The following is an 8895-nucleotide window of genomic DNA, read 5'->3' as shown; positions in this document are numbered from 1 at the left end:
ATAGTGACTGCACCAATTTACATTCCTACCAGCAGTGCACAAGGATTCCTTTTTCTCCGCTTGTTATTTCTTGTATTTTTGATAATATCCATCCTCACAGGTGTGAAGTAATACCTCACTGTGGTTTCGATTTGCATTTCCCTGATGATTAATGATGTTGAGCATCTTTTCATGTATGTCTTCTTTGGAAAAGTTTATTTGACAAAATTTAGCAACCATTTATGGTACAAACTCTCAACAAGGCAGCTGTAGAGGGAACATATCTCAACATAATAAAGATCCTATATGAAAAGTACACAGCTAATATCATACACAATGGTGAAAAGCTGAAAGCCTTTTCTCTAACATCAAGAATAAGCAAAGAATGCCCATTCTTAACACTTTCATTCAACATAGTATTGAAAGACTTAGCTAGAACAATCAGGCAAGAAAAAGAAAAAGGCATCCAAATTGGAAAGAGAAAAGTAAAACTGTCACTATTTGTAGATGACATAATATTATATATAGAAAGCCCTAGAGACGTTATCAAAAAACTGTTAGAAATAATAAGCATATTGAGTAATGTTGCAGGACATAAAAATCAATATACAAAAATCTGTTGCAACTCTATACACTAATAACAAACTATCAGAAAGAGAAATTAATAAAATAATACCATTCACAACTGCATTGAAAAATAAAATACCTAGGAATAAATTTAACTAATGAGGTAAAAGACCTATATACTGAACACTAAAGAAAGAAATTGAAGAAGACATGAATAAATGAAAGATATTCTGTGCTCTTAGATTGGAAGAAATAATATTGTTAATATGTTCGTACTACCTAAAGCAATTACAGATTTAATGCAATCCCTATCAAAATTCCAATGGTATTTTCACAATATTAGAAGAAACAATCCTAAAATTTTTATGGAACCACAAATGTCCCCATGTAGTCAAAGCAACCTTGAGTAAGAAAAACAAAGCTGAAGGCATCACACTACCTGATTTCACTCTCTATTACAAAACTACAGTAATTAAAACAGTATGATATTGGCATAAAAAAAGACACATAAATCAATGGAACAGAAAATAGAGCCCAGAAATAAATCCATTAATATATGGTCAATTAATACATGACAAAGGAGCAAAGCATATACAATGGGGAAAGGACAGTCTCTTCAATAAGTGGTGTTAGGAAAACCAGACAACCACATGCAAAGAATGAAACTAGACCACTCTCTAACACCACACGTGAAAATTAATGCACAATGGATTAAAGATGTGAATATGAGACCTGAAACCATAAAACTTCTAGAAGAAAACATAGGTACGTGGTAAGCTCTGACATAAGTCTCAGTGACAATTTTTTGAACCTGATATCCAAAGTAATAGCAACAAAAGTAAAAATCAACACGTGAGACATCAAACTAAAAAGCTTATACATAGCAAAGAAACCATTACAAATATAAATGCAACATACTAAATGCTAGAAAATATTCACAAATCATATATCTGGTAAGGGATTAATATTCAAAATATCTAAAGAACTCATACATTCAATAGCAAAAATTATCCAAATGATCCAGTTAAAAAATGAGCACTACAATAATTCTAACTCATATATCATGAGCCTCTGCTCTGAATACTGTCTATTACCCACATTTCTGGCATATTTGTGAGAATGAAGGAATCATAGACCCAGGGTCAGTTTGAGGGCCTGTTGATATACTGGCAAAGTCTGTCTTTCCCAGTTTTTTTGCCCTGGTATTCTCTGTTAGTAATGATCTGACTATAATAGTAATTATCTATAGACTTTTGCTGCTTCTTGGTTTTCTCAGAGTCCCATATTGTCATACTTAACCATATACTTCCTCAACAGCATATCTTATAACTTATATCCTATTAAAATTTACCTCCACACAAAGAGGAAGAATTGTGCTGACTTTGAAATCAGACCAACCTTATAAAGCTGATGACCTTGATTACTCCTTCATTTCAATTTCTCACCTATGAAATGGGCATAATGCAGTGGTGCTCAAATTGTAGGTACATTAGACTCACCTGGAAGGCTTATACAACAAGAAAACCAAGTACGGGGCCCTTCACAGTGTTTCTGATTTGGTAGGTCTAAGGCAGGGCTTGGAAATTTGCATTTCTAAAAAGGTTCCAGGTGATGCCGATGCTGCTTGTCTAGAGACCACACTTTGAAAACCATTGAAATAACGTACTATTTGTAAAGTGCCTGATTCAGTGTAAGCATCTAATAGATGTTAGTTTCTCGTCCCCACCTCTATTTCATGTGTCCTCAAAGCAAAGGAAATAGATGATAAAAATGAATTAATGACATTGGATTTGAATGGAATTGAGCTAAATGCAATTATCTTTGGGCAAGGTCTTTCTGGAAGCAAACCAAAAGAGATATTTCTGTGGAAATAAATTAAAAGAAGTATTTTAGGTAAATGAATCTTTAGAAGCTGTTGATAAATTTGGGCAAAGGCATCAGACAAAGGGCATTCATATATCATTAGTAGAAAAGTAAAACTATATGTAATTTTAGAGAGAAATTTAGTAGTACATACCAAAATGTGAACGACACATACATTTTGACCCAGCATTTCACTTCAAGAAATATATCTTTCAGAAAAACACACAAAGGCACAAGAATATAGTATAACATATTTTCATAGCAGCTTCTAAACTTGAATATGCAAGAAATGTAATTTTTTTTTCTATAAGTCAACTTGATTTATACTTTATGCCCATTGCATCAGGTGGTGAAAATAAATCTCTTTCATTTCAGGATTAATTCCCTGACATTTTTGTGGTGTCATATCTGAGAACCAGGAGGCATGCACAGAGCAGAGGTGTTGGGCGTATGTGTGGATAGTTTGCCTTATGTGATAATCCATTCTTGCTGTCATCTCCTGACTTGACCATTATTCTGTTGGTACTTGATAGATTTTGTATACAGATTGCTGCTACCTTATTGCATGATTTCCTCCTTGCCGTCCAGTCCTGTCCTGCCTGCTGCTTCTATTACTCTCATACCATGCTGGGTTGCCAGACACAATGAAAGGCTGAGACCTTTACTGTGATGCCAATTGCAGATGTTTGAAATTATTCTGCAGTTTCTGTGTCTTGAAAATTCTGAAGTTGCCTAGGGTTCTAATCAACTACATATGTATTTACTTTAGTCCTCCCAATAGAGTAGATCAATAAAATTCAACTGATAGTTTTGAAAGTGTCACAGATTGCCATTTGAAATCTTGTATTATATTAGTTTTTATCGAATACTAAAGAAAACAACCATATGATGCTGGAAAGAATCTTGTTTTCAAGACAAGTCTCAGATTTAAGCCACTCCTTAATCAGTGACTCAGTGATTATAATTTAGCAACACACAAGTCTGTGTTAACTATATATAGAGCCCTGTTTTTATATGCATTGAAATGAGCTTCTGGTGGTCAAAATAGTTTTATATTTTCAAAATGATACCAGCTGTTTATCCTTAGTTTTGAGAATAATTTGGGGAGCTATGTACTTTATTTTTTCCCCCCCAAACAGGAATGACTTCACTGTTTAGATACGAAAAGAAATATGTTAAATCATTCAACCAATACTGCTTAGAATAGACTTCTTTAAAGCATATTTTGATTGTGTAACTGTTCTGAACTAAACTTGGATTGCCAAGTCTCTGGATGTTATATAATCTCCGAGAAAATACAAAAGTAAGAATTAAAGACATTTAAATAAAAGACAATAAGGTTGAGGCATTTCAGCCTGCATTTTTTAAGTACCCACAATGTGCCAAATGTTATAGATACACAGATAGGTATAACACAGCTCTTGTCAATGAGATCTCAGACTTGATAGAGAGATAGTCAAGTAATAGAGACAAAATTCCATCAAACAGTAAACACAAAGTACAGAGACAGCATTTATTCTATTTGAATAAAGGTTATGTGATGAAAGAGGGAAGGAAGTATATTTAGGAAGCAGGAACAGAAGTTACTAAGACAAAAATACCCTATTTGTTAGACTATAAAGTTCCGCCTTAGGAGAAAGAATGTCTGATTTACCTACTGTATCTTTAATGCCTGGAAGAGTGTCTGATGCATAAGAGGTAATCGATATATTCTGTTGAATGACTGTGAAACATGATTTTAGGAGAAAGTAAATAGTACTAGGTTGTTCTCTCTGATTAAAACACAGAAAGATTGAGATTAATACATGAGAGAGGCTAGAAAGATAGGTAAAGACCAAATGCCATAACTATGATCTTCTAAAGAATTAGGATTTTTGCTTTGCAGACCCTGGGAAGCCATTAGGAGCATTTGAACAGGGCTGTGAGACAGGTGAGTGTGTAGTAGGATTTTGGAGCTAGGGCTCATAGACGAAGACACATAGTAAGTACCATATATTGTAAAAAGAACAATCAATTATTTGAGCAACCAGCTTCACCTTTATCTTCTCTACTCTACCCAGCTTCTCATTGCTCCCAAGGAGCAATGGGAAAAACAAAACAGGGCACGTAGCATTATTGGAGAGGTAGAAGGTCTCTTCACTTGGCCAGGATGCCCGAACAATCCTATAGCCTATTTTCTCTCTTCTAACCTCCATGCCCCTTCATAGGAAGCCATCGAAGTCAAAGTGGTCCTCTTCTGTTCTCTCCTACGGCCACAGGACTTGGGGTGATGAATCCTTCCTTTGATTTTTCTTCTCAGACAAATTGCAGGACAGACTCTCTTGCTAGGCAAACTATTACAGAAAGCCTCCTGCCTTCATACATTTCTAGACTAGAAGGGGGTTCCAGTTCAAGAGCCACCTTTAGGACTTACCCATCAAGCTTTCCCAATGATTCTTTCACCATACTTTTCATTGCACTCTGATACTTCACCAGTGTTGTTCTCAGATCCTGAAATTGATCAGGCATCCAGATAGGAAGGAAGCAAAGCAAATAGCTCCACCTCTTACAGGGAGCTTCAAGAACCTCTTCGCAACCCCTAACCTCCAAGCTTCATCATTTGGCTTGGGGGGTGGATGAAATGTGAACACCTGGAGGAAAAGAGTAAGCCTCTCTGCGCAATCATTGCTCTTGGGAGCATATCGTTTATTTGAAGCTGGGATTATAGGAGTAATAATTCAATTTAGAAAGGCAGTTGTTTAAAATTATCAGGTATTTATCTGAAGAAGACAAAACCACTAATTTGAAAGGATTTATACACCCCTATGTTCTTTGCAGCATTATTTATAATAGCCAAAATATGGAAGCAACCTGGGTGTCCATCAACAGACGGATGGATAAAAAGATTGTAGTATATATATATAAATACAATGAATGCCACTCAGCAATAAAAAAGAATGAAATTTTATCATTTCTGACAACATGGATGGACCTAGAGGGTATTATGCTAAGTGAAATAAGTCAGGCAAAGAAAGGCAAATACTGTATGATGTCACTTATGTGGAATCTAAAAAAAACAAAACAAAACAAAATTAATGAATATACAACGCAAAACAGAAACAGACCCACAAATATAGAGAACCAGCTGATAGTTGCCAAAAGGTAGGGGTCGGGGGAATGGTAATTTAAAAAAATAAGAAAAAAATAAAATAAATGAATAAAAAAACACTAGAAGGAATATTTTTTCTAACTTAAGTTACTCTCTAGTTAAGTAGAAGCAAATTTCTAGAGAAACTTTTCCTCGAACTTTGTATTACAACTTTTTAAAACTGATGAAATTTATTATCTCAAAACACAAATCAAGCTTTTCTTCCACAAAGGCAGCCTTTTGCAGATGGATGGGTCTACTTTCAATGACCTGGTAACTGAACACAGGCTAGATATGCCCCATTTGCTCTGTTTCAGATTTATTCCTTCAGACTGAGCAAGAGAGAATCAAGATTCAAGAGTAAAATTGCAGTCATTACTTTAAAATCTATTTATTTTTTTGGTTTGGCAAGTTGCCTCATTTCACAGAGACTTTATGAGACGTGCATGTCTTACTTTTTGAAGGTGAGAACTGTGATCTAATCTGTATTCTATGGGTTACTTAGCACGCTGAGGATGCCAAATAAATATTAAACAGGAAGACTTTATCGAACCACTTTACACCATCCACTTCCTAGTTCATCCATCACACCAGCTTAGAATGAACTATTATGAATAAATGGGTGGCTGGGTAGATAGGTTAATGAGTTAACTTATTTGATAGTTTACTGCCAAAATTTTGCTACCTATAATTAAGTCATAATTCTTGGTTTTCTCCCATGAATCACAAAGATAATAGTCTCAATAACATTAATAAAAAAACCTAAGTTTGAAGAAATACATAGTAAGCTCCCGTCTCTAAGAATTTTAAAGCAGAGGTTAATCCTAATAAACTTCATTTCTATCAACCCATAAGACAAGAAACCCTAAAGCCATCTTCTGACACATTAAAATCAAAACACTTTAATGATGTCATGATATGTGGTAGTCATAATATTGGCTCTTAATTATTCAAAATTGCATTATATTCAGTACAGTTTTAATACTAAATATGTTTTATTTCTTCATAGCTATTAACTTATTAAACTCATTGATTTAAAAGATTTTATAAAGCACTTATTATGTTTCAGGCATTGTTTCCAGGCTCCGGAAAACACAACAAAAAATCCTGCTTTGATGGAGCTTAAATTCTATTGGAATATTTAATTCAATAGGCATTCAATCAAAAATATTTAAAACATTTAACCTAATCAACTATTTTATTCAAGTTTTTAATGATTTAACTTATTCCTAATTAACAGAAAATCTATAAGGTAGGTGGTGGAACTAGAGAAACAGCCAAGATCACTTGATGGCAAAATTTATGTTCTTTTCATAGCACTGTGACAAGAACTTGTCTCTGTATTCATCTTGTTCAGGATTAGCTTAGGGAAGTTACAAGATCCCTTTTACCTCTAAAACTTTTTTTCTATTTCTGTGACAAAATATTGTAATAAATATGCAATCTCAAAAAATTGGGGTTTCAACTTAAAAATAAATTTAATCAGGCTAAAGATAATACTGAGAAAGGGACCCATTCCGAAAGGGTTTTTACAAGAAAGGCTTATGAAAGACTTGAGCATAACAAAGCAATATAATCATATCTTTATACATTTGATTAAGGTGACAGAAATTATATGGTAAACTAGAATCATTGGTCTTTATATTCAAATATATCAACCTCTACTCTTCCAGAATTGTTTGAAATGTGTTTCTCAGGCTACTGAAGATTTGATTCTCTATAAATCATGTACGTGCATATTGTGAATGCCCGTCGACCTCCTCAAATAATACGACCTTCTCCCTTCCCCTGTAAGCCTCCCACAGCCAAATTTCTTCATACTGGATGCCTGTTACAAACATATTTGTCTTTTAAAAGGTTGGTTTAAAAGGTGATAGAAAGTGAAAGTAATGTAGGAGACAAAGAAGTTGGTAAAGACTATCTCTTAAATAATTAGAGACCATTCAATTATTTAGAAAATTGTTTTAAAAATTCTGAAAGAAATTTTATTATTTCAACTTCACTGCCCTGATTAAATAAAGGCTAGTTTCTAAAATTAACTTGTCTTTGAATTTTGTATCACAACTTTAAAAATATTAAAGAAATCTATTAACTCTTAAACCATCAACCAATTGTTGCCATCTACTGAGGCAAGGCAAGGCAGCCTGCTTGTAGATGAGAGGATAGATATCTTCAACGCCACAACATTCTGAAGCCTGGACAGTCTTCTTAGTTCCTCTATATTATAGCTGCTTCCTGAAATTTGGCTTCTTAAAGAATATACTGGTATCTCAAAATCAAAATAATACCTTCTAGTTTTCCTCCTGAACTTTTCATGAGTTCGTAAGTTCCAATAGTATTTATTAAAAAATTCTGTGTGTCAGATGCCATTTCCAAAGGATGAAAAAGTGAATGTCATTCTACCTGTTCTCAATGTACTCACTATCCAGAAAAGAAGAAAGATACAAGAAAAAATGGAGTTAAGTATAGTGATAGAGGATGCATCGTCTAATGAAAGTATCACAAAAGAATCTATTGCCTAGACTGAGGACTCAGAGAAAGTTTCCTGGTGAACTTGATGCCCAAGGGAATCTGAAAGAGTGATTGGGATTCCTCAGGGAGGCACTAAGGCAAGTTGTCTCTGCTCTTTTCTGGAATTTATGCCCATCGTCAAGCTCATCCTTAGAATATTTCATATGCTTCATATCTCTCATTCTAAATAGTGAGTTCAGTAAGTGAAGGCCATACTTGGCGAGAATTTCTCTCTTGCACATGGTCTAAAATAATATCTTTAAGACAAACTCTCAGTCAAGCAGTTCCATTCTGCAAAACACAGGTAATTTGGAATTAAGAGACATACAAGTCCATGCTCACTTTGGTAGCACATATACTAAACTTGGAATGATACAGAGAAGATTAGTGTGACCCCTGCACAAGGATGACACACAAATGCATGAAGTGTTCCATATTTAAGAAAAAAGAGAGAGAGAGATAGACATACAAGCCCAGTGAAAAATTTATATTAATTACAACGGAAACACATCTTGCAGGACTCGACATTTTTGTCATATTGAAGCAGATATAGACATTTGAAACGTTTTAAGGAATCACTAACTCTCCATTTTCATGTGCTTACTAAATCGAAGCCTGTAAAAAACTCTACAGGGATCATTTTCGTTTTGCTCAGCTTGCATATTTGTTAAACACAACATACGCAAATACTTAACAGTGTTAAAGAGGTTAAATTGTCATACTATACATCAAAATGATAGCATTGAAAAATCAATGCAAAACAAAGCAATTTCAACTGAAAAAGACATAAAATTTTAGTTTCCTTTATCCCTCTCTTCTCACCTCCACAGTAGTCCCAAGAATTCACA

At 34.3% G+C, this 8895-nt stretch overlaps 1 non-coding gene across 1 annotated transcript; it reads left to right on the top strand.

The window, feature by feature from the left end:
- The first annotated feature begins 8381 nt into the window (after nucleotides 1-8381).
- Nucleotides 8382-8488, top strand: LOC120599205 (U6 spliceosomal RNA). The gene has a single exon (XR_005651816.1). It is a non-coding gene; the product is annotated as a U6 spliceosomal RNA (small nuclear RNA).
- Nucleotides 8489-8895: the final 407 nt, after the last annotated feature.

The sequence above is a fragment of the Pteropus medius genome, unplaced genomic scaffold (genome assembly GCF_902729225.1).
Source record: "Pteropus medius unplaced genomic scaffold, Ma_sr-lr_union100, whole genome shotgun sequence".
Taxonomy (NCBI): Eukaryota; Metazoa; Chordata; class Mammalia; order Chiroptera; family Pteropodidae; genus Pteropus; species Pteropus medius.
This window is presented reverse-complemented; position numbering and strand designations above follow the sequence as displayed.